At 36.6% G+C, this 5745-nt stretch overlaps 1 long non-coding RNA gene across 1 annotated transcript; it reads right to left on the bottom strand.

Moving 5' to 3' along the window:
• Positions 1-3265: 3265 nt before the first annotated feature.
• On the bottom strand, positions 3266-4938 carry LOC144969647 (uncharacterized). Its single transcript, XR_013644794.1, has 3 exons — positions 4837-4938; positions 4165-4287; positions 3266-3798 (listed from the first exon to the last, which is right to left on the bottom strand). It is a non-coding gene; the product is annotated as an uncharacterized LOC144969647 (long non-coding RNA).
• Positions 4939-5745: the final 807 nt, after the last annotated feature.

The raw sequence follows: 5745 nt of genomic DNA, 5'->3' as shown, positions 1-5745 counted from the left end.
TCTCTTGGTGGAAACGCTTTATTCTCCATTAACAATAATAAAGATTAAAAGAGTGCCGCTATGTGGTCTTGTGGTATGACACTCGCTTTCGGATCGGAAGGCCTTGGGTTCGAGCCTCGCTCGGCGCATAGTTGAGTCCTTGGAAAAGGATCTTTACTCACATTCTCTCACCGTACTCAGGTGTAAAATGAGTCTCTGTCCCGTCTTACATGTTGCATGTTGCTGTTGGCCAGGGACCCCTTGAAAAGCGCTTTGAGCACGTTTAGTGGATATTGCGCTATATAAAAGCTCTTTTTAAAAAACTATTATCTGAAAACAAAAAAAATCAGCTTCGCTGTTAAGAGGTTAAAACACCTGCACGACATGCGTTCGTGACACTCCTATGTACTACGTCATCAGGAGACCCATCTCTCTTTCATCTTTCCTTTCACCCCTTATCCCTCCAATCTCACGGTAAAACGGAATTTCCTGCTCGGATTGTAAATTGTTTTCTATCTTGTTCTGTTTAAACCAAGTCACCGGGTTGTGGGTGGTCGAATGTAAAGCGATACCTACATTGAACAGAGCCCAAAAGTGGGTGTGTGTCGCTTGTTAAATCAAATCGAACCAACAAGTGGGTATGTGATGCAGCGCGTTATTAGGTTGGTTAGTGCAATGGTAGGGGTGTGATTGGGTTTTTCTGACCTATAAACACTATTTGATTTTAGGCAGAGCAGTTTTGTTTATAGGTTTCTAGACTATATTTAGATATTATTTGGTATCTGTTTCAAATCGAACAGTTCGATTCTCTATTCGATGTATTTCTTTGGAGAGAAAAATAAAGCGAGTAGATGGGAGTCATATATAAGGGAACAGCACAAAACAAACGTTTCGGCCCTTGGCCTTCGTCAGGAGACAAAAAATGTAGATGTGTATCAGCACGCCGTTTTAAGACGTTTGAGAGTCGAGAGTTCGAGGTGTTTACGTCTATTGTCCATTAAAGGACAACGTTTTACAGCATCAAATTTGAAGTGGACAGAACATTTGGAACTCAGTATATTTTACTACCTCCCTCCCGCTCCCAGCTAAGGACCAGGAAAATAAATAATCTCAATCCAGAACAAGAACAGAGAGCAACATGGAAAGGGAAAACAGATGTAGGGGGATATAGTCCGTTCCCTTAATGGAAAAATTGTGCAAATCGTGTAACCAGCATGAAATTTTCACACAAAATGCAGAATTTTATGAGGATTTCGAAAATAGGTGGCTCCAAGTTGAAAAATAGCTGGAACCAAGAGTTATTGCCCTTTAAAGGTGACAAAATGCATTTTTTTTAAAAATAATTTTTTCCTCAAAAATTTACAGTTTTATAAATATTTTATAACAATGTGGATATTTTGTTATTCTGTTGCGTACTCTGGACTCACAAATTATTTTTCCATTTGAATTTTATTGAAATATATTAGAAAATACGAAATTCAAATGGGATTTTTCTGGAAAGTAAAAAAAATATATATCTCCTTCCTAGAAACTGTTTAAATAGTTTAGAATCTGACATATATTTGAAATGCCACGCATTTCAAAAACATTTTTTAATCTTCACATCCTCTAAAACAAGCAATATTAATTTGATTAAAAAAACAAACAATAATAGACAATTCAACTGCCTAGGCAAGTACCCCTTCTCCTCCCGACACACACGTACAATCTCTCTCAAACATAAGAGTTATATGTATTTCTATCATATAGCAAATAAGACGTTTAAATTTATATATATTGTACAATACATATTTATTCAATGAAGAATTGAACCATTTAAAACATTTTTTCTGTGTACATATTTAACAGCGGCATTATTATTATTATTATAGATTTACATCCCTTTTTAATTACATAGTTTGTTGAAAACATACAATTGAAAAACGTGTTTAAAGTCAATCATTGTCTCTAGAACATTGACCATTGCAGGCACATAACAGATTACATGGAAGAGATGCCTTAACACAATTGCATCTTTTGGAGCATCCCTTTGATGAACAGTTACATTTAATCAGATTTTGTGAGGCATGTGTAAGGTCAGTCAAAGTGGACCACTTTGGCATCCCATCTTCTTTCCAACCAAAATCTGATTTGGAAGGAAGACTAGGGTCTTTAGCAAGAGAGCGTTTCCATACATAACCAGCTTCGTAAACTGCTCGATTTAAATGCTGTTTGAGAGCTTCACAAGTTGGTGGCATGTTGTCTGGAAGGCGTGACTTTTTTTTGTAAAAAGTTCATGCCGGCATTCATTGACAGCAGATAAGTTGGTTGCTCTGTCAAACAACAGACAAATCTCTGGATGATGTTGAAATGGCTGGCTATATGTTCCTTAGAGGGTTGATTAGCAAGAGCTTTAAATGAGTCTGTAACATCATCAAATGCGGCCCAAACTGAACATGCTATTTTCTTTCCCTTCCCTGCAAATGAGCTGACACTGTCACACCCCGTAAAGGCACGGAAGAAGGATATAGCCAGAGATTTTTCAGGACCCAGGGGTTCAACAGTTGAGTGGATAGGTATCAGACTTCTATGTTTTCCTGTACCGTAGTTGACAAACAACTTTTCCATTCCCAATGCAGCAAACTGTGATATCAGAATGATAACCACATCTGTTCATGTAACCCCAGAATTGAAGTGACACTCGCTTCCATTTCTAAAAAATGCAATTCACAATTTTCACTAATTTGTGTGGTACACTATTGACAATGCTATCATGATCTATATTGAGGGGTGATATGAATGTATGATTTCTTATTTCTGCTCTTTTAATATCAACTGCTTTTTTGTATTGCAAGATCATCATTTGAATCTAAATCGGCAATAGCTGCTTGTGAAATAATATTCCCCTCTTTGAAAGTAAGCAAGACTTCCCGCCCATCCCTGTATTCCATTAAAGCAGGAACTCTCGATAGTAAATTTTCTTTGAATCTAGTTTTATGTACATATACATCCGACAAATTTATGGCATTTAATTTTGACAAAAGTAAATTGTAGAGATCATTCAGCTTAAACACAACATTTGTGTCTGTGCGAGCTTGTTGTTGATCAATAAAATTGACAATATCCTGTGTGCATTCTGCAATGTGTGTTTTGTATTTGTTGTCTGAAGTATTTTTACATCTAAAATCGTCTGCTCTTCTGTGGAACAGTATAAGGCAAGGCTTATGATACTTTGCTTCCCCCGCAATAAGATCACTCTCCGCAAATACTCTAAGAATACTTGTATCAGAAAGGAGGACAGCTTCCTCGTAGACTTTTTGTGAGAGAGCAAGAGTCCGGACCTCAGTCAATTCCCCTTCACAACCCTTACAAAACAAGCAGTGTTTGCTTACATGTGATGTGTTTAATGTGCCTCTAGTATCAGGACTTGCAACGGCTTCACTATTACATTGATTTATCTTCTTTGCAAGCCTTTTGAGTTTTGATTTATGAAACCTGTGTCTGCAATTCTTGTGGTAAAGTCCATCATTGTCTCTCAAAAAATTAGCAAGACATTTCACAGGTTGGTTAATATTGAATTTCAATGCTATTGGCAATCTACCTGAGTCATGAAAAAGTTTGATATCTTCAGAAATTGCAACATAAGTGTCTTCAATACAATTTAACTTGGTTGCTTTTTAGGGTTTGTGAGAAGAGAATTTTCAATGGTTTCTTGACAAAACAGGCACTTCGACCAGTAAATTTCAGGGGAAGCTTGATCGAGTCTTGGAACTTTGTTCAGATTCTTACAGTCGACAATGGATGTCTGCCGCTTCTTTCCTCCTGCCATATCAGCGCATTCTAGGAAGGAAAGAAAAATAAAAAAAACCCCATGACATACTCGAGAGACGATATTTATAGTTATTTCCTACAAAGTGTGAATTACGTAGTTTATCAAGTTACAGAAAATGTTACCATCTTAAGGCGATATAGGGTAGCTTGAGAGCTGACAGAATGAACAAGTTTGTGTGCGTGCGAGTGTGTGTGTGTGTGTGTGTGTGTGTATGCGTGTGAGTGTGTATTTGTGTGTGTGTTTGCGTGAGAAAGGTTAAACACATATTAGTTGACGGGGCTTGGATAGCTCAGTGGTAAGATTCTCTGCAAAACAACAATAACAAAACAACAACAACAACAACACACACACAACGAACACATACTTCCAAATACCTGTTAGAATGGAACTTTAGTCCTTGCAATCTTGACTATTCAACAAATCAAACTAGCATTCCAATTTGACGAGGTCCCCAGGCATGATGCTTATTAATTTTAAGGAAACAAAGGACTGTGAGGCTGGCAAGTAGAAATGTAACAAACAAGTCAATACACTGTTTTAAAAAAAACATGAATAAGCAAAAGGTAAAACAATGTTCGTGTGAATATTAGCGTGTATTTGCAGAATTATGTGTGGAGATGTTCTTTTTTTGATCAACTGAGTTAATAATAAATTAGTTATCTTTTTTTTCTCGGGCAGCAGTATTGATAAACACCGTTATTCTATCATCAATCATCGACAGGCTAATCTATATTGAATCGAATCTAAAAGGGTCTAAATTTAGTACTGACATAACACATGCAACTTATATTATATTAAGATAGAAAAATATGTTCAGATCCAAGCATGGGCCATAATCTTACTCTATCTATTGCATCCTGGAGGCTTATTGTGTGTGTAGAATGATATTACTGTGACTCAGCTTTGATCTGACCCAATTCTTTTTTCACAACTCAATTCTTTTGTCATACGTTGCGCGATACTTATCGCACTAGCATGCGCATAAAGTAAAATAACATCACGATGATATAAGACATCTATAATAGATGAAAAAGATTGTTCCTTACCTTTTCAACGAATATCGATTGCACAAAATAAAATTGTAGTTTGTTGACATCGTTCAAAAGACAAAACTCATTCTCTCAGTTATTCTTTAGACAACACATGATGCCATTGTCGGTAAATGGAGCTGTTGTTATCTCGAAGGGAGAGGCGGTGACAGATGACAAAACCGCATTTCGATTTAGCATTATTGTACTGTACACACTGGTTGAAAGAAACCTCTTTAACTGCTTTAAATATTTTTTTTTAGTCTTTTGTTGTTTTTTTTTGTTTACAGGCGCTAAGACATCCTAGTACATACTTAGTAAAGGATAGGTCGTCCTAATGACTCATCGTTTTGTTGCACGGGCAAAAAAGGACAATTTTTATTGGGGTTTTTGTCTGCGGTCAGAAGACAAAAAATTGTTTTAAAATAATTAAAAGCTAGATTTTTGGTAAATAATAATGGAAAACATTAAAACAAAAATATTTCCACGATCAAAAACTAATCAAGATGTTCTTAATGGGTAAGAATGTTTGTTTTTAATACTTTTGTCATCGAGCGCCAAAACGTCACAAAGTGCGCGTTTTCACTAGAGTTTACGACGAATTTTAAGGTCTTTTCAATAAAAATGGTATTTGGAGCCACCTATTTTTCGAATCTTCATAATTTTCTGCACCAATTTGTATACTTAGTTTGCTGGTTACAAAAAGTGCACAAAACGCACGGAACTTGCCGCTAAGAAAACGGACTAATAGAGGACACAGCAATAGTGATCTCTCCGCCCATCATGGAACCCCAGCCCAAAACTGGTTGCCATATGACGACAAAGCCAGGTAATTGCACCACCTACTTCTACGCACAAAGTCACAGCCTGGGGTAGACAAGATAAAACGTTCCTATAAATTTCACAATGAATGAACCCCAATCTGAG

The sequence above is a fragment of the Berghia stephanieae genome, chromosome 3, assembly GCF_034508935.2.
Source record: "Berghia stephanieae isolate SIO BIC M18660-M18661 chromosome 3, UCSD_Bste_1.3, whole genome shotgun sequence".
NCBI lineage: Eukaryota > Metazoa > Mollusca > Gastropoda > Nudibranchia > Aeolidiidae > Berghia > Berghia stephanieae.
This window is presented reverse-complemented; position numbering and strand designations above follow the sequence as displayed.